The following is a 22,745-nucleotide window of genomic DNA, read 5'->3' on the forward strand; positions in this document are numbered from 1 at the left end:
TCTAAACCTAACCCCAAATCTAAACCTAAAATCTAAACCTAACCCCAAATCTAAACCTAACCCCAAATCTAAACCTAAAATCTAAACCTAACCCCAAATCTAAACCTAAAATCTAAACCTAACCCCAAATCTAAACCTAAAATCTAAACCTAACCCCAAATCTAAACCTAACCTCAAATCTAAACCTAAAATCTAAACCTAACCCCAAATCTAAACCTAAAATCTAAACCTAACCCCAAATCTAAACCTAAAATCTAAACCTAACCTAAAATCTAAACCTAACCCCAAATCTAAACCTAAAATCTAAACCTAAAATCTAAACCTAACCCCAAATCTAAACCTAAAATCTAAACCTAACCCCAAATCTAAACCGAAAATCTAAACCTAACCCCAAATCTAAACCTAAAATCTAAACCTAACCCCAAATCTAAACCTAAAATCTAAACCTAACACCAAATCTAAACCGAAAATCTAAACCTAACCCCAAATCTAAACCTAAAATCTAAACCTAACCCCAAATCTAAACCTAACCCCAAATCTAAACCTAACCCCAAATCTAAACCTAAAATCTAAACCTAACCCGAAATCTAAACCTAAAATCTAAACCTAACCCCAAATCTATACCTAAAATCTAAACCTAAAATCTAAACCTAACTCCAAATCTAAACCTAAAATCTAAACCTAACCCCAAATCTAAACCGAAAATCTAAACCTAACCCCAAATCTAAACCGAAAATCTAAACCTAACACCAAATCTAAACCTAACCCCAAATCTAAACCTAACCCCAAATCTAACCCCAAATCTAAACCCCAAATCTAAACCTAACCTCAAATCTAAACCTAAAATCTAAACCTAACCCCAAATCTAAACCTAACCCCAAATCTAAACCTAAAATCTAAACCTAACCCCAAATCTAAACCTAAAATCTAAACCTAACCCCAAATCTAAACCTAACCCCAAATCTAAACCTAAAATCTAAACCTAACCCCAAATCTAAACCTAACCCCAAATCTAAACCTAACGCCAAATCTAAACCTAAAATCTAAACCTAACCCCAAATCTAAACCTAAAATCTAAACCTAACCCCAAATCTAAACCTAAAATCTAAACCTAACCCCAAATCTAAACCTAACCCCAAATCTAAACCTAAAATCTAAACCTAACCCCAAATCTAAACCTAAAATCTAAACCTAACCCGAAATCTAAACCTAAAATTTAAGCCTAACCCCAAATCTAAACCTAAAATCTAAACCTAACCCCAAATCTAAACCTAACCTCAAATCTAAACCAAAAATCTAAACCTAACCCCAAATCTAAACCTAAAATCTAAACCTAACCCCAAATCTAAACCTAAAATCTAAACCTAACCTAAAATCTAAACCTAACCCCAAATCTAAACCTAAAATCTAAACCTAAAATCTAAACCTAACCCCAAATCTAAACCTAAAATCTAAACCTAACCCCAAATCTAAACCGAAAATCTAAACCTAACCCCAAATCTAAACCTAAAATCTAAACCTAACCCCAAATCTAAACCTAACCCCAAATCTAAACCTAAAATCTAAACCTAACACCAAATCTAAACCGAAAATCTAAACCTAACCCCAAATCTAAACCTAAAATCTAAACCTAACCCCAAATCTAAACCTAACCTAAAATCTAAACCTAACCCCAAATCTAAACCTAAAATCTAAACCTAACCCGAAATCTAAACCTAAAATCTAAACCTAACCCCAAATATATACCTAAAATCTAAACCTAAAATCTAAACCTAACCCCAAATCTAAACCTAAAATCTAAACCTAACCCCAAATCTAAACCTAAAATCTAAACCTAACCCCAAATCTAAACCTAAAATCTAAACCTAACCCCAAATCTAAACCAAAAATCTAAACCTAACTCCAAATCTAAACCTAAAATCTAAACCTAACCCCAAATCTAAACCGAAAATCTAAACCTAACCCCAAATCTAAACCGAAAATCTAAACCTAACACCAAATCTAAACCTAACCCCAAATCTAAACCTAACCCCAAATCTAACCCCAAATCTAAACCCCAAATCTAAACCTAACCTCAAATCTAAACCTAAAATCTAAACCTAACCCCAAATCTAAACCTAACCCCAAATCTAAACCTAAAATCTAAACCTAACCCCAAATCTAAACCTAAAATCTAAACCTAACCCCAAATCTAAACCTAACCCCAAATCTAAACCTAAAATCTAAACCTAACCCCAAATCTAAACCTAACCCCAAATCTAAACCTAACCCCAAATCTAAACCTAAAATCTAAACCTAACCCCAAATCTAAACCTATAATCTAAACCTAACCCCAAATCTAAACCAAAAATCTAAACCTAACACCAAATCTAAACCTAACCCCAAATCTAAACCTAACCCCAAATCTAACCCCAAATCTAAACCTAAAATCTAAACCTAACCTCAAATCTAAACCTAAAATCTAAACCAAACCCCAAATCTAAACCTAACCCCAAATCTAAACCTAAAATCTAAACCTAACCCCAAATCTAAACCAAAAATCTAAACCTAACCCCAAATCTAAACCTAAAATCTAAACCTAAACCCAAATCTAAACCGAAAATCTAAACCTAACCCCAAATCTAAACCGAAAATCTCAACCTAACACCAAATCTAAACCTAACCCCAAATCTAAACCTAACCCCAAATCTAACCCAAAATCTAAACCCCAAATCTAAACCTAACCTCAAATCTAAACCTAAAATCTAAACCTAACCCCAAATCTAAACCTAACCCCAAATCTAAACCTAAAATCTAAACCTAACCCCAAATCTAAACCTAAAATCTAAACCTAACCCCAAATCTAAACCTAACCCCAAATCTAAACCTAAAATCTAAACCTAACCCCAAATCTAAACCTAACCCCAAATCTAAACCTAACCCCAAATCTAAACCTAAAATCTAAACCTAACCCCAAATCTAAACCTAAAATCTAAACCTAACACCAAATCTAAACCGAAAATCTAAACCTAACCCCAAATCTAAACCAAAAATCTAAACCTAACCCCAAATCTAAACCTAAAATCTAAACCTAACCCCAAATCTAAACCTAACCCCAAATCTAAACCTAAAATCTAAACCTAACCCCAAATCTAAACCAAAAATCTAAACCTAACCCCAAATCTAAACCTAAAATCTAAACCTAACCCCAAATCTAAACCTAAAATCTAAACCTAACCCCAAATCTAAACCTAACCCCAAATCTAAACCTAAAATCTAAACCTAACCCCAAATCTAAACTTAAAATCTAAACCTAACCCCAAATCTAAACCAAAAATCTAAACCTAACCCCAAATCTAAACCTAAAATCTAAACCTAACCCCTAATCTAAACCTAAAATCTAAACCTAACACCAAATCTAAACCTAACCCCAAATCTAAACCTAACCCCATATCTAACCCCAAATCTAAACCTAACCCCAAATCTAAACCTAAAATCTAAACCTTACCCCAAATCTAAACCTAAAATCTAAACCTAACCCCAAATCTAAACCTAAAATCTAAACCTAATCCCAAATCTAAACCTAAAATCTAAACCTAACCCCAAATCTAAACCTAACCCCAAATCTAAACCTAACCCCAAATCTAACCCCAAATCTAAACCTAACCCCAAATCTAAACCTAAAATCTAAACCTAACCCCAAATATAAACCTAAAATCTAAACCTAACCCCAAATCTAAACCAAAAATCTAAACCTAAAATCTAAACCTAACCCCAAATCTAAACCTAGCCCCAAATCTAAACCTAACCCCAAATCTAAACCTAAAATCTAAACCTAACCCCAAATCTAAACCTAAAATCTAAACCTAACCCCAAATCTAAACCTAACCCCAAATCTAAACCTAAAATCTAAACCTAACCCCAAATCTAAACCTAAAATCTAAACCTAACACCAAATCTAAACCTAACCCCAAATCTAAACCTAACCCCAAATCTAAACCTAACCCCAAATCTAAGCCCAAATCTAAACCTAAAATCTAAACCTAATCCCAAATCTAAACCTAAAATCTAAACCTAACCCCAAATCTAAACCTAAAATCTAAACCTAACCCCAAATCTAAACCTAACCCCAAATCTAAACCTAACCCCAAATCTAAGCCCAAATCTAAACCTAAAATCTAAACCTAACCCCAAATCTAAACCTAAAATCTAAACCTAACCCCAAATCTAAACCTAAAATCTAAACCTAACCCCAAATCTAAACCTAAAATCTAAACCTAACCCCAAATCTAAACCGAAAATCTAAACCTAACCCCAAATCTAAACCGAAAATCTAAACCTAACACCAAATCTAAACCTAACCCCAAATCTAAACCTAACCCCAAATCTAATCCCAAATCTAAACCCCAAATCTAAACCTAACCTCAAATCTAAACCTAAAATCTAAACCTAACCCCAAATCTAAACCTAACCCCAAATCTAAACCTAAAATCTAAACCTAACCCCAAATCTAAACCTGAAATCTAAACCTAACCCCAAATCTAAACCTAACCCCAAATCTAAACCTAAAATCTAAACCTAACCCCAAATCTAAACCTAACCCCAAATCTAAACCTAACCCCAAATCTAAACCTAAAATCTAAACCTAACCCCAAATCTAAACCTAAAATCTAAACCTAACCCCAAATCTAAACCAAAAATCTAAACCTAACCCCAAATCTAAACCTAAAATCTAAACCTAACCCCAAATCTAAACCTAACCCCAAATCTAAACCTAACCCCAAATCTAAACCTAAAATCTAAACCTAACCCCAAATCTAAACCTAAAATCTAAACCTAACCCCAAATCTAAACCTAACCCCAAATCTAAACCTAAAATCTAAACCTAACCCCAAATCTAAACCTAAAATCTAAACCTAACCCCAAATCTAAACCTAACCCCAAATCTAAACCTAAAATCTAAACCTAACCCCAAATCTAAACCTAACCCCAAATCTAAACCTAAAATCTAAACCTAACCCCAAATCTAAACCTAAAATCTAAACCTAACCCCAAATCTAAACCTAACCCCAAATCTAAACCTAACCCCAAATCTAAGCCCAAATCTAAACGTAAAATCTAAACCTAATCCCAAATCTAAACCTAAAATCTAAACCTAACCCCAAATCTAAACCTAAAATCTAAACCTAACACCAAATCTAAACCTAACCCCAAATCTAAACCTAACCCCAAATCTAAGCCCAAATCTAAACCTAAAATCTAAACCTAACCCCAAATCTAAACCTAAAATCTAAACCAAACCCCAAATCTAAACCTAACCCCAAATCTAAACCTAACCCCAAATCTAAACCTAAAATCTAAACCTAACCCCAAATCTAAACCTAAAATCTAAACCTAACCCCAAATCTAAACCTAACCCCAAATCTAAACCTAAAATCTAAACCTAACCCCAAATCTAAACCTAAAATCTAAACCTAACACCAAATCTAAACCTAACCCCAAATCTAAACCTAACCCCAAATCTAAACCTAACCCCAAATCTAAGCCCAAATCTAAACCTAAAATCTAAACCTAATCCCAAATCTAAACCTAAAATCTAAACCTAACCCCAAATCTAAACCTAAAATCTAAACCTAACACCAAATCTAAACCTAAAATCTAAACCTAACCCCAAATCTAAACCTAACCCCAAATCTAAGCCCAAATCTAAACCTAAAATCTAAACCTAACCCCAAATCTAAACCTAAAATCTAAACCTAACCCCAAATCTAAACCTAAAATCTAAACCTAACCCCAAATCTAAACCTAAAATCTAAGCCTAACCCCAAATCTAAACCTAACCCCAAATCTAAACCTAAAATCTAAACCTAACCCCAAATCTAAACCTAAAATCTAAACCTAACCCCAAATCTAAACCTAAAATCTAAACCTAACCCCAAATCTAAACCTAACCCCAAATCTAAACCTAAAATCTAAACCTAACCCCAAATCTAAACCTAAAATCTAAACCTAACGCCAAATCTAAACCTAAAATTTAAGCCTAACCCCAAATCTAAACCTAAATCTAAACCTAACCCCAAATCTAAACCTAACCTCAAATCTAAACCAAAAATCTAAACCTAACCCCAAATCTAAACCTAAAATCTAAACCTAACCCCAAATCTAAACCTAAAATCTAAACCTAACCCCAAATCTAAACCTAAAATCTAAACCTAAAATCTAAACCTAACCCCAAATCTAAACCTAAAATCTAAACCTAACCCCAAATCTAAACCGAAAATCTAAACCTAACCCCAAATCTAAACCAAAAATCTAAACCTAAACCCAAATCTAAACCTAAAATCTAAACCTAACCCCAAATCTAAACCTAACCCCAAATCTAAACCTAAAATCTAAACCTAACCCCAAATCTAAACCTAAAATCTAAACCTAACCCCAAATCTAAACCTAACCCCAAATCTAAACCTAAAATCTAAACCTAACCCCAAATCTAAACCTAAAATCTAAACCTAACACCAAATCTAAACCTAACCCCAAATCTAAACCTAACCCCAAATCTAAGCCCAAATCTAAACCTAAAATCTAAACCTAACCCCAAATCTAAACCTAAAATCTAAACCTAACACCAAATCTAAACCTAACCCCAAATCTAAACCTAACCCCAAATCTAAACCTAACCCCAAACCTAATCCCAAATCTAAACCTAAAATCTAAACCTAACCCCAAATCTAAACCTAAAATCTAAACCTAACACCAAATCTAAACCTAAAATCTAAACCTAACCCCAAATCTAAACCTAACACCAAATCTAAGCCCAAATCTAAACCTAAAATCTAAACCTAACCCCAAATCTAAACCTAAAATCTAAGCCTAACCCCAAATCTAAACCTAAAATCTAAACCTAAACCCAAATCGAAACCTAAAATCTAAACCTAAACCCAAATCTAAACCTAACCCCAAATCTAAACCTAAAATCTAAACCTAACCCCAAATCTAAACCTAAAATCTAAACCTAACCCCAAATCTAAACCTAAAATCTAAACCTAACCCCAAATCTAAACCTAAAATTTAAGCCTAACCCCAAATCTAAACCAAAAATCTAAACCTAACCCCAAATCTAAACCTAAAATCTAAACCTAACCCCAAATCTAAACCTAAAATCTAAACCTAACCTAAAATCTAAACCTAACCCCAAATCTAAACCTAAAATCTAAACCTAAAATCTAAACCTAACCCCAAATCTAAACCTAAAATCTAAACCTAACCCCAAATCTAAACCGAAAATCTAAACCTAACCCCAAATCTAAACCTAAAATCTAAACCTAACCCCAAATCTAAACCTAAAATCTAAACCTAACCCCAAATCTAAACCTAACCCCAAATCTAAACCTAACCCCAAATCTAAGCCCAAATCTAAACGTAAAATCTAAACCTAATCCCAAATCTAAACCTAAAATCTAAACCTAACCCCAAATCTAAACCTAAAATCTAAACCTAACACCAAATCTAAACCTAACCCCAAATCTAAACCTAACCCCAAATCTAAACCTAACCCCAAATCTAAGCCCAAATCTAAACCTAAAATCTAAACCTAACCCCAAATCTAAACCTAAAATCTAAACCTAACCCCAAATCTAAACCTAAAATCTAAACCTAAAATCTAAACCTAACCCCAAATCTAAACCTAAAATCTAAACCTAACACCAAATCTAAACCGAAAATCTAAACCTAACCCCAAATCTAAACCTAAAATCTAAACCTAACCCCAAATCTAAACCTAACCCCAAATCTAAACCAAAAATCTAAACCTAACCCCAAATGTAAACCTAAAATCTAAACCTAAAATCTAAACCTAACCTAAAATCTAAACCTAACCCCAAATCTAAACCTAAAATCTAAACCTAACCCCAAATCTAAACCTAACCTCAAATCTAAACCTAAAATCTAAACCTAACACCAAATCTAAACCGAAAATCTAAACCTAACCCCAAATCTAAACCTAAAATCTAAACCTAACCCCAAATCTAAACCTAACCTAAAATCTAAACCTAACCCCAAATCTAAACCTAAAATCTAAACCTAACCCGAAATCTAAACCTAAAATCTAAACCTAACCCCAAATCTATACCTAAAATCTAAACCTAAAATCTAAACCTAACCCCAAATCTAAACCTAACCCCAAATCTAAACCTAAAATCTAAACCTAACCCCAAATCTAAACCTAAAATCTAAACCTAACCCCAAATCTAAACCAAAAATCTAAACCTAACACCAAATCTAAACCTAACCCCAAATCTAAACCTAACCCCAAATCTAACCCCAAATCTAAACCTAAAATATAAACCTAACCTCAAATCTAAACCTAAAATCTAAACCAAACCCCAAATCTAAACCTAACCCCAAATCTAAACCTAAAATCTAAACCTAACCCCAAATCTAAACCTAAAATCTAAACCTAACACCAAATCTAAACCAAAAATCTAAACCTAACCCCAAATCTAAACCTAAAATCTAAACCTAACCCCAAATCTAAACCGAAAATCTAAACCTAACCCCAAATCTAAACCTAACCCCAAATCTAAACCTAAAATCTAAACCTAACCCCAAATCTAAACTTAAAATCTAAACCTAACCCCAAATCTAAACCAAAAATCTAAACCTAACCCCAAATCTAAACCTAAAATCTAAACCTAACCCCAAATCTAAACCGAAAATCTAAACCTAACCCCAAATCTAAACCGAAAATCTCAACCTAACACCAAATCTAAACCTAACCCCAAATCTAAACCTAACCCCAAATCTAACCCAAAATCTAAACCCCAAATCTAAACCTAACCTCAAATCTAAACCTAAAATCTAAACCTAACCCCAAATCTAAACCTAACCCCAAATCTAAACCTAAAATCTAAACCTAACCCCAAATCTAAACCTAAAATCTAAACCTAACCCCAAATCTAAACCTAACCCCAAATCTAAACCTAAAATCTAAACCTAACCCCAAATCTAAACCTAACCCCAAATCTAAACCTAACCCCAAATCTAAACCTAAAATCTAAACCTAACCCCAAATCTAAACCTAAAATCTAAACCTAACCCCAAATATAAACCTAAAATCTAAACCTAACCCCAAATCTAAACCAAAAATCTAAACCTAAACCCAAATCTAAACCTAAAATCTAAACCTAACCCCAAATCTAAACCTAACCCCAAATCTAAACCTAACCCCAAATCTAAACCTAAAATCTAAACCTAACCCCAAATCTAAACCTAAAATCTAAACCTAACCCCAAATCTAAACCTAACCCCAAATCTAAACCTAAAATCTAAACCTAACCCCAAATCTAAACCTAAAATCTAAACCTAACACCAAATCTAAACCTAACCCCAAATCTAAACCTAACCCCAAATCTAAACCTAACCCCAAATCTAAGCCCAAATCTAAACCTAAAATCTAAACCTAATCCCAAATCTAAACCTAAAATCTAAACCTAACCCCAAATCTAAACCTAAAATCTAAACCTAACACCAAATCTAAACCTAAAATCTAAACCTAACCCCAAATCTAAACCTAAAATCTAAACCTAACCCCAAATATAAACCTAAAATCTAAACCTAACCCCAAATCTAAACCAAAAATCTAAACCTAAACCCAAATCTAAACCTAAAATCTAAACCTAACCCCAAATCTAAACCTAACCCCAAATCTAAACCTAACCCCAAATCTAAACCTAAAATCTAAACCTAACCCCAAATCTAAACCTAAAATCTAAACCTAACCCCAAATCTAAATCTAACCCCAAATCTAAACCTAAAATCTAAACCTAACCCCAAATCTAAACCTAAAATCTAAGCCTAACCCCAAATCTAAACCTAAAATCTAAACCTAAACCCAAATCGAAACCTAAAATCTAAACCTAAACCCAAATCTAAACCTAACCCCAAATCTAAACCTAAAATCTAAACCTAACCCCAAATCTAAACCTAAAATCTAAACCTAACCCCAAATCTAAACCTAAAATCTAAACCTAACCCCAAATCTAAACCTAACCCCAAATCTAAACCTAAAATCTAAACCTAACCCCAAATCTAAACCTAAAATCTAAACCTAACCCCAAATCTAAACCTAAAATTTAAGCCTAACCCCAAATCTAAACCTAAAATCTAAACCTAACCCCAAATCTAAACCTAACCTCAAATCTAAACCAAAAATCTAAACCTAACCCCAAATCTAAACCTAAAATCTAAACCTAACCCCAAATCTAAACCTAAAATCTAAACCTAACCTAAAATCTAAACCTAACCCCAAATCTAAACCTAAAATCTAAACCTAAAATCTAAACCTAACCCCAAATCTAAACCTAAAATCTAAACCTAACCCCAAATCTAAACCGAAAATCTAAACCTAACCCCAAATCTAAACCTAAAATCTAAACCTAACCCCAAATCTAAACCTAACCCCAAATCTAAAACAAAAATCTAAACCTAACCCCAAATGTAAACCTAAAATCTAAACCTAAAATCTAAACCTAACCTAAAATCTAAACCTAACCCCAAATCTAAACCTAAAATCTAAACCTAACCCCAAATCTAAACCTAACCCCAAATCTAAACCTAAAATCTAAACCTAACACCAAATCTAAACCGAAAATCTAAACCTAACCCCAAATCTAAACCTAAAATCTAAACCTAACCCCAAATCTAAACCTAACCTAAAATCTAAACCTAACCCCAAATCTAAACCTAAAATCTAAACCTAACCCGAAATCTAAACCTAAAATCTAAACCTAACCCCAAATCTATACCTAAAATCTAAACCTAAAATCTAAACCTAACCCCAAATCTAAACCTAACCCCAAATCTAAACCTAAAATCTAAACCTAACCCCAAATCTAAACCTAAAATCTAAACCTAACCCCAAATCTAAACCAAAAATCTAAACCTAACTCCAAATCTAAACCTAAAATCTAAACCTAACCCCAAATCTAAACCGAAAATCTAAACCTAACCCCAAATCTAAACCGAAAATCTCAACCTAACACCAAATCTAAACCTAACCCCAAATCTAAACCTAACCCCAAATCTAACCCCAAATCTAAACCCCAAATCTAAACCTAACCTCAAATCTAAACCGAAAATCTCAACCTAACACCAAATCTAAACCTAACCCCAAATCTAAACCTAACCCCAAATCTAACCCCAAATCTAAACCCCAAATCTAAACCTAACCCCAAATCTAAACCTAAAATCTAAACCTAACCCCAAATCTAAACCTAAAATCTAAACCTAACCCCAAATCTAAACCTAACCCCAAATCTAAACCTAAAATCTAAACCTAACCCCAAATCTAAACCTAACCCCAAATCTAAACCTAACCCCAAATCTAAACCTAAAATCTAAACCTAACCCCAAATCTAAACCTATAATCTAAACCTAACCCCAAATCTAAACCAAAAATCTAAACCTAACACCAAATCTAAACCTAACCCCAAATCTAAACCTAACCCCAAATCTAACCCCAAATCTAAACCTAAAATCTAAACCTAACCTCAAATCTAAACCTAAAATCTAAACCAAACCCCAAATCTAAACCTAACCCCAAATCTAAACCTAAAATCTAAACCTAACCCCAAATCTAAACCAAAAATCTAAACCTAACCCCAAATCTAAACCTAAAATCTAAACCTAACCCCAAATCTAAACCGAAAATCTAAACCTAACCCCAAATCTAAACCGAAAATCTCAACCTAACACCAAATCTAAACCTAACCCCAAATCTAAACCTAACCCCAAATCTAACCCAAAATCTAAACCCCAAATCTAAACCTAACCTCAAATCTAAACCTAAAATCTAAACCTAACCCCAAATCTAAACCTAACCCCAAATCTAAACCTAAAATCTAAACCTAACCCCAAATCTAAACCTAAAATCTAAACCTAACCCCAAATCTAAACCTAACCCCAAATCTAAACCTAAAATCTAAACCTAACCCCAAATGTAAACCTAACCCCAAATCTAAACCTAACCCCAAATCTAAACCTAAAATCTAAACCTAACCCCAAATCTAAACCTAAAATCTAAACCTAACCCCAAATCTAAACCAAAAATCTAAACCTAACCCCAAATCTAAACCTAAAATCTAAACCTAACCCCAAATCTAAACCTAACCCCAAATCTAAACCTAACCCCAAATCTAAACCTAAAATCTAAACCTAACCCCAAATCTAAACCTAAAATCTAAACCTAACCCCAAATCTAAACCAAAAATCTAAACCTAACCCCAAATCTAAACCTAAAATCTAAACCTAACCCCAAATCTAAACCGAAAATCTAAACCTAACCCCAAATCTAAACCTAACCCCAAATCTAAACCTAAAATCTAAACCTAACCCCAAATCTAAACTTAAAATCTAAACCTAACCCCAAATCTAAACCAAAAATCTAAACCTAATCCCAAATCTAAACCTAAAATCTAAACCTAACCCCAAATCTAAACCTAACCCCAAATCTAAACCTAACCCCAAATCTAACCCCAAATCTAAACCTAACCCCAAATCTAAACCTAAAATCTAAACCTAACCCCAAATCTAAACCGAAAATCTAAACCTAACCCCAAATCTAAACCAAAAATCTAAACCTAAACCCAAATCTAAACCTAAAATCTAAACCTAACCCCAAATCTAAACCTAACCCCAAATCTAAACCTAAAATCTAAACCTAACCCCAAATCTAAACCTAAAATCTAAACCTAACCCCAAATCTAAACCTAACCCCAAATCTAAACCTAAAATCTAAACCTAACCCCAAATCTAAACCTAAAATCTAAACCTAACACCAAATCTAAACCTAACCCCAAATCTAAACCTAACCCCAAATCTAAACCTAACCCCAAATCTAAGCCCAAATCTAAACCTAAAATCTAAACCTAATCCCAAATCTAAACCTAAAATCTAAACCTAACCCCAAATCTAAACCTAAAATCTAAACCTAACCCCAAATCTAAACCTAACCCCAAATCTAAACCTAAAATCTAAACCTAACCCCAAATCTAAACCTGAAATCTAAACCTAACCCCAAATCTAAACCTAACCCCAAATCTAAACCTAAAATCTAAACCTAACCCCAAATCTAAACCTAAAATCTAAACCTAACCCCAAATCTAAACCTAACCCCAAATCTAAACCTAACCCCAAATCTAAGCCCAAATCTAAACGTAAAATCTAAACCTAATCCCAAATCTAAACCTAAAATCTAAACCTAACCCAAAATCTAAACCTAAAATCTAAACCTAACACCAAATCTAAACCTAACCCCAAATCTAAACCTAACCCCAAATCTAAACCTAACCCCAAATCTAAGCCCAAATCTAAACCTAAAATCTAAACCTAACCCCAAATCTAAACCTAAAATCTAAACCAAACCCCAAATCTAAACCTAACCCCAAATCTAAACCTAACCCCAAATCTAAACCTAAAATCTAAACCTAACCCCAAATCTAAACCTAAAATCTAAACCTAACCCCAAATCTAAACCTAACCCCAAATCTAAACCTAAAATCTAAACCTAACACCAAATCTAAACCGAAAATCTAAACCTAACCCCAAATCTAAACCTAAAATCTAAACCTAACCCCAAATCTAAACCTAACCTAAAATCTAAACCTAACCCCAAATCTAAACCTAAAATCTAAACGTAACCCGAAATCTAAACCTAAAATCTAAACCTAACCCCAAATCTATACCTAAAATCTAAACCTAAAATCTAAACCTAACCCCAAATCTAAACCTAACCCCAAATCTAAACCTAAAATCTAAACCTAACCCCAAATCTAAACCTAAAATCTAAACCTAACCCCAAATCTAAACCAAAAATCTAAACCTAACTCCAAATCTAAACCTAAAATCTAAACCTAACCCCAAATCTAAACCGAAAATCTAAACCTAACCCCAAATCTAAACCGAAAATCTCAACCTAACACCAAATCTAAACCTAACCCCAAATCTAAACCTAACCCCAAATCTAACCCCAAATCTAAACCCCAAATCTAAACCTAACCTCAAATCTAAACCGAAAATCTCAACCTAACACCAAATCTAAACCTAACCCCAAATCTAAACCTAACCCCAAATCTAACCCCAAATCTAAACCCCAAATCTAAACCTAACCCCAAATCTAAACCTAAAATCTAAACCTAACCCCAAATCTAAACCTAAAATCTAAACCTAACCCCAAATCTAAACCTAACCCCAAATCTAAACCTAAAATCTAAACCTAACCCCAAATCTAAGCCCAAATCTAAACCTAAAATCTAAACCTAACCCCAAATCTAAACCTAAAATCTAAACCTAACCCCAAATCTAAACCTATAATCTAAACCTAACCCCAAATCTAAACCAAAAATCTAAACCTAACACCAAATCTAAACCTAACCCCAAATCTAAACCTAACCCCAAATCTAACCCCAAATCTAAACCTAAAATCTAAACCTAACCTCAAATCTAAACCTAAAATCTAAACCAAACCGCAAATCTAAACCTAACCCCAAATCTAAACCTAAAATCTAAACCTAACCCCAAATCTAAACCAAAAATCTAAACCTAACCCCAAATCTAAACCTAAAATCTAAACCTAACCCCAAATCTAAACCGAAAATCTAAACCTAACCCCAAATCTAAACCGAAAATCTCAACCTAACACCAAATCTAAACCTAACCCCAAATCTAAACCTAACCCCAAATCTAACCCAAAATCTAAACCCCAAATCTAAACCTAACCTCAAATCTAAACCTAAAATCTAAACCTAACCCCAAATCTAAACCTAACCCCAAATCTAAACCTAAAATCTAAACCTAACCCCAAATCTAAACCTAAAATCTAAACCTAACCCCAAATCTAAACCTAACCCCAAATCTAAACCTAAAATCTAAACCTAACCCCAAATCTAAACCTAACCCCAAATCTAAACCTAACCCCAAATCTAAACCTAAAATCTAAACCTAACCCCAAATCTAAACCTAAAATCTAAACCTAACCCCAAATCTAAACCTAAAATCTAAACCTAACCCCAAATCTAAACCAAAAATCTAAACCTAACCCCAAATCTAAACCTAAAATCTAAACCTAACCCCAAATCTAAACCTAACCCCAAATCTAAACCTAACCCCAAATCTAAACCTAAAATCTAAACCTCACCCCAAATCTAAACCTAAAATCTAAACCTAACCCCAAATCTAAACCAAAAATCTAAACCTAACCCCAAATCTAAACCTAAAATCTAAACCTAACCCCAAATCTAAACCGAAAATCTAAACCTAACCCCAAATCTAAACCTAACCCCAAATCTAAACCTAAAATCTAAACCTAACCCCAAATCTAAACTTAAAATCTAAACCTAACCCCAAATCTAAACCAAAAATCTAAACCTAACCCCAAATCTAAACCTAAAATCTAAACCTAACCCCAAATCTAAACCTAAAATCTAAACCTAACACCAAATCTAAACCTAACCCCAAATCTAAACCTAACCCCAAATCTAACCCCAAATCTAAACCTAACACCAAATCTAAACCTAAAATCTAAACCTAACCCCAAATCTAAACCTAAAATCTAAACCTAACCCCAAATCTAAACCTAAAATCTAAACCTAATCCCAAATCTAAACCTAAAATCTAAACCTAACCCCAAATCTAAACCTAACCCCAAATCTAAACCTAACCCCAAATCTAACCCCAAATCTAAACCTAACCCCAAATCTAAACCTAAAATCTAAACCTAACCCCAAATATAAACCTAAAATCTAAACCTAACCCCAAATCTAAACCAAAAATCTAAACCTAAAATCTAAACCTAACCCCAAATCTAAACCTAACCCCAAATCTAAACCTAAAATCTAAACCTAACCCCAAATCTAAACCTAAAATCTAAACCTAACCCCAAATCTAAACCTAACCCCAAATCTAAACCTAAAATCTAAACCTAACCCCAAATCTAAACCTAAAATCTAAACCTAACACCAAATCTAAACCTAACCCCAAATCTAAACCTAACCCCAAATCTAAACCTAACCCCAAATCTAAGCCCAAATCTAAACCTAAAATCTAAACCTAATCCCAAATCTAAACCTAAAATCTAAACCTAACCCCAAATCTAAACCTAAAATCTAAACCTAACCCCAAATCTAAACCTAACCCCAAATCTAAACCTAAAATCTAAACCTAACCCCAAATCTAAACCTGAAATCTAAACCTAACCCCAAATCTAAACCTAACCCCAAATCTAAACCTAAAATCTAAACCTAACACCAAATCTAAACCTAACCCCAAATCTAAACCTAACCCCAAATCTAAACCTAACCCCAAATCTAAGCCCAAATCTAAACCTAAAATCTAAACCTAACCCCAAATCTAAACCTAAAATCTAAACCAAACCCCAAATCTAAACCTAACCCCAAATCTAAACCTAACCCCAAATCTAAACCTAAAATCTAAACCTAACCCCAAATCTAAACCTAAAATCTAAACCTAACCCCAAATCTAAACCTAACCCCAAATCTAAACCTAAAATCTAAACCTAACCCCAAATCTAAACCTAAAATCTAAACCTAACACCAAATCTAAACCTAACCCCAAATCTAAACCTAACCCCAAATCTAAACCTAACCCCAAATCTAAACCGAAAATCTAAACCTAACCCCAAATCTAAACCGAAAATCTAAACCTAACACCAAATCTAAACCTAACCCCAAATCTAAACCTAACCCCAAATCTAACCCCAAATCTAAACCCCAAATCTAAACCTAACCTCAAATCTAAACCTAAAATCTAAACCTAACCCCAAATCTAAACCTAACCCCAAATCTAAACCGAAAATCTAAACCTAACCCCAAATCTAAACCTAAAATCTAAACCTAACCCCAAATCTAAACCTAAAATCTAAACCTAACCCCAAATCTAAACCTAAAATCTAAACCTAACCCCAAATCTAAACCTAACCCCAAATCTAAACCTAAAATCTAAACCTAACCCCAAATCTAAACCTATAATCTAAACCTAACCCCAAATCTAAACCAAAAATCTAAACCTAACACCAAATCTAAACCTAACCCCAAATCTAAACCTAACCCCAAATCTAACCCCAAATCTAAACCTAAAATCTAAACCTAACCTCAAATCTAAACCTAAAATCTAAACCAAACCCCAAATCTAAACCTAACCCCAAATCTAAACCTAAAATCTAAACCTAACCCCAAATCTAAACCAAAAATCTAAACCTAACCCCAAATCTAAACCTAAAATCTAAGCCTAACCCCAAATCTAAACCGAAAATCTAAACCTAACCCCAAATCTAAACCGAAAATCTCAACCTAACACCAAATCTAAACCTAACCCCAAATCTAAACCTAACCCCAAATCTAACCCAAAATCTAAACCCCAAATCTAAACCTAACCTCAAATCTAAACCTAAAATCTAAACCTAACCCCAAATCTAAACCTAACCCCAAATCTAAACCTAAAATCTAAACCTAACCCCAAATCTAAACCTAAAATCTAAACCTAACCCCAAATCTAAACCTAACCCCAAATCTAAACCTAAAATCTAAACCTAACCCCAAATCTAAACCTAACCCCAAATCTAAACCTAACCCCAAATCTAAACCTAAAATCTAAACCTAACCCCAAATCTCAACCTAAAATCTAAACCTAACACCAAATCTAAACCTAAAATCTAAACATAACCCCAAATCTAAACCAAAAATCTAAACCTAACCCCAAATCTAAACCTAAAATCTAAACCTAACCCCAAATCTAAACCTAACCCCAAATCTAAACCTAACCCCAAATCTAAACCTAAAATCTAAACCTAACCCCAAATCTAAACCTAAAATCTAAACCTAACCCCAAATCTAAACCAAAAATCTAAACCTAACCCCAAATCTAAACCTAAAATCTAAACCTAACCCCAAATCTAAACCGAAAATCTAAACCTAACCCCAAATCTAAACCTAACCCCAAATCTAAACCTAAAATCTAAACCTAACCCCAAATCTAAACTTAAAACGTAAACCTAACCCCAAATCTAAACCAAAAATCTAAACCTAACCCCAAATCTAAACCTAAAATCTAAACCTAACCCCAAATCTAAACCTAAAATCTAAACCTAACACCAAATCTAAACCTAACCCCAAATCTAAACCTAACCCCAAATCTAACCCCAAATCTAAACCTAACCCCAAATCTAAACCTAAAATCTAAACCTAACCCCAAATCTAAACCTAAAATCTAAACCTAACCCCAAATCTAAACCTAAAATCTAAACCTAATCCCAAATCTAAACCTAAAATCTAAACCTAACCCCAAATCTAAACCTAACCCCAAATCTAAACCTAACCCCAAATCTAACCCCAAATCTAAACCTAAAATCTAAACCTAACCCCAAATATAAACCTAAAATCTAAACCTAACCCCAAATCTAAACCAAAAATCTAAACCTAAAATCTAAACCTAACCCCAAATCTAAACCTAACCCCAAATCTAAACCTAACCCCAAATCTAAACCTAAAATCTAAACCTAACCCCAAATCTAAACCTAAAATCTAAACCTAACCCCAAATCTAAACCTAACCCCAAATCTAAACCTAAAATCTAAACCTAACCCCAAATCTAAACCTAAAATCTAAACCTAACCCCAAATCTAAACCAAAAATCTAAACCTAACCCCAAATCTAAACCTAAAATCTAAACCTAACCCCAAATCTAAACCGAAAATCTAAACCTAACCCCAAATCTAAACCGAAAATCTAAACCTAACACCAAATCTAAACCTAACCCCAAATCTAAACCTAACCCCATATCTAACCCCAAATCTAAACCCCAAATCTAAACCTAACCTCAAATCTAAACCTAAAATCTAAACCTAACCCCAAATCTAAACCTAACCCCAAATCTAAACCTAAAATCTAAACCTAACCCCAAATCTAAACCTGAAATCTAAACCTAACCCCAAATCTAAACCTAACCCCAAATCTAAACCTAAAATCTAAACCTAACCCCAAATCTAAACCTAACCCCAAATCTAAACCTAACCCCAAATCTAAACCTAAAATCTAAACCTAACCCCAAATCTAAACCTAAAATCTAAACCTAACCCCAAATCTAAACCTAAAATCTAAACCTAACCCCAAATCTAAACCAAAAATCTAAACCTAACCCCAAATCTAAACCTAAAATCTAAACCTAACCCCAAATCTAAACCTAACCCCAAATCTAAACCTAACCCCAAATCTAAACCTAAAATCTAAACCTAACCCCAAATCTAAACCTAAAATCTAAACCTAACCCCAAATCTAAACCTAACCCCAAATCTAAACCTAAAATCTAAACCTAACCCCAAATCTAAACCTAAAATCTAAACCTAACCCCAAATCTAAACCTAACCCCAAATCTAAACCTAACCCCAAATCTAAGCCCAAATCTAAACGTAAAATCTAAACCTAATCCCAAATCTAAACCTAAAATCTAAACCTAACCCCAAATCTAAACCTAAAATCTAAACCTAACACCAAATCTAAACCTAACCCCAAATCTAAACCTAACCCCAAATCTAAACCTAACCCCAAATCTAAGCCCAAATCTAAACCTAAAATCTAAACCTAACCCCAAATCTAAACCTAAAATCTAAACCAAACCCCAAATCTAAACCTAACCCCAAATCTAAACCTAACCCCAAATCTAAACCTAAAATCTAAACCTAACCCCAAATCTAAACCTAAAATCTAAACCTAACCCCAAATCTAAACCTAACCCCAAATCTAAACCTAAAATCTAAACCTAACCCCAAATCTAAACCTAACCCCAAATCTAAACCTAAAATCTAAACCTAACCCCAAATCTAAACCTAAAATCTCAACCTAACACCAAATCTAAACCTAACCCCAAATCTAAACCTAACCCCAAATCTAACCCAAAATCTAAACCCCAAATCTAAACCTAACCTCAAATCTAAACCTAAAATCTAAACCTAACCCCAAATCTAAACCTAACCCCAAATCTAAACCTAAAATCTAAACCTAACCCCAAATCTAAACCTAAAATCTAAACCTAACCCCAAATCTAAACCTAACCCCAAATCTAAACCTAAAATCTAAACCTAACCCCAAATCTAAACCTAACCCCAAATCTAAACCTAACCCCAAATCTAAACCTAAAATCTAAACCTAACCCCAAATCTCAACCTAAAATCTAAACCTAACACCAAATCTAAACCTAAAATCTAAACATAACCCCAAATCTAAACCAAAAATCTAAACCTAACCCCAAATCTAAACCTAAAATCTAAACCTAACCCCAAATCTAAACCTAACCCCAAATCTAAACCTAACCCCAAATCTAAACCTAAAATCTAAACCTAACCCCAAATCTAAACCTAAAATCTAAACCTAACCCCAAATCTAAACCAAAAATCTAAACCTAACCCCAAATCTAAACCTAAAATCTAAACCTAACCCCAAATCTAAACCGAAAATCTAAACCTAACCCCAAATCTAAACCTAACCCCAAATCTAAACCTAAAATCTAAACCTAACCCCAAATCTAAACTTAAAACGTAAACCTAACCCCAAATCTAAACCAAAAATCTAAACCTAACCCCAAATCTAAACCTAAAATCTAAACCTAACCCCAAATCTAAACCTAAAATCTAAACCTAACACCAAATCTAAACCTAACCCCAAATCTAAACCTAACCCCAAATCTAACCCCAAATCTAAACCTAACCCCAAATCTAAACCTAAAATCTAAACCTAACCCCAAATCTAAACCTAAAATCTAAACCTAACCCCAAATCTAAACCTAAAATCTAAACCTAATCCCAAATCTAAACCTAAAATCTAAACCTAACCCCAAATCTAAACCTAACCCCAAATCTAAACCTAACCCCAAATCTAACCCCAAATCTAAACCTAAAATCTAAACCTAACCCCAAATATAAACCTAAAATCTAAACCTAACCCCAAATCTAAACCAAAAATCTAAACCTAAAATCTAAACCTAACCCCAAATCTAAACCTAACCCCAAATCTAAACCTAACCCCAAATCTAAACCTAAAATCTAAACCTAACCCCAAATCTAAACCTAAAATCTAAACCTAACCCCAAATCTAAACCTAACCCCAAATCTAAACCTAAAATCTAAACCTAACCCCAAATCTAAACCTAAAATCTAAACCTAACCCCAAATCTAAACCAAAAATCTAAACCTAACCCCAAATCTAAACCTAAAATCTAAACCTAACCCCAAATCTAAACCGAAAATCTAAACCTAACCCCAAATCTAAACCGAAAATCTAAACCTAACACCAAATCTAAACCTAACCCCAAATCTAAACCTAACCCCATATCTAACCCCAAATCTAAACCCCAAATCTAAACCTAACCTCAAATCTAAACCTAAAATCTAAACCTAACCCCAAATCTAAACCTAACCCCAAATCTAAACCTAAAATCTAAACCTAACCCCAAATCTAAACCTGAAATCTAAACCTAACCCCAAATCTAAACCTAACCCCAAATCTAAACCTAAAATCTAAACCTAACCCCAAATCTAAACCTAACCCCAAATCTAAACCTAACCCCAAATCTAAACCTAAAATCTAAACCTAACCCCAAATCTAAACCTAAAATCTAAACCTAACCCCAAATCTAAACCTAAAATCTAAACCTAACCCCAAATCTAAACCAAAAATCTAAACCTAACCCCAAATCTAAACCTAAAATCTAAACCTAACCCCAAATCTAAACCTAACCCCAAATCTAAACCTAACCCCAAATCTAAACCTAAAATCTAAACCTAACCCCAAATCTAAACCTAAAATCTAAACCTAACCCCAAATCTAAACCTAACCCCAAATCTAAACCTAAAATCTAAACCTAACCCCAAATCTAAACCTAAAATCTAAACCTAACCCCAAATCTAAACCTAACCCCAAATCTAAACCTAACCCCAAATCTAAGCCCAAATCTAAACGTAAAATCTAAACCTAATCCCAAATCTAAACCTAAAATCTAAACCTAACCCCAAATCTAAACCTAAAATCTAAACCTAACACCAAATCTAAACCTAACCCCAAATCTAAACCTAACCCCAAATCTAAACCTAACCCCAAATCTAAGCCCAAATCTAAACCTAAAATCTAAACCTAACCCCAAATCTAAACCTAAAATCTAAACCAAACCCCAAATCTAAACCTAACCCCAAATCTAAACCTAACCCCAAATCTAAACCTAAAATCTAAACCTAACCCCAAATCTAAACCTAAAATCTAAACCTAACCCCAAATCTAAACCTAACCCCAAATCTAAACCTAAAATCTAAACCTAACCCCAAATCTAAACCTAAAATCTAAACCTAACACCAAATCTAAACCTAACCCCAAATCTAAACCTAACCCCAAATCTAAACCTAACCCCAAATCTAAGCCCAAATCTAAACCTAAAATCTAAACCTAATCCCAAATCTAAACCTAAAATCTAAACCTAACCCCAAATCTAAACCTAAAATCTAAACCTAACCCCAAATCTAAACCTAACCCCAAATCTAAACCTAAAATCTAAACCTAACCCCAAATCTAAACCTGAAATCTAAACCTAACCCCAAATCTAAACCTAACCCCAAATCTAAACCTAAAATCTAAACCTAACACCAAATCTAAACCTAACCCCAAATCTAAACCTAACCCCAAATCTAAACCTAACCCCAAATCTAAGCCCAAATC

Source organism: Patagioenas fasciata, chromosome 6 (assembly GCF_037038585.1).
Source record: "Patagioenas fasciata isolate bPatFas1 chromosome 6, bPatFas1.hap1, whole genome shotgun sequence".
Classification (NCBI taxonomy): domain Eukaryota; kingdom Metazoa; phylum Chordata; class Aves; order Columbiformes; family Columbidae; genus Patagioenas; species Patagioenas fasciata.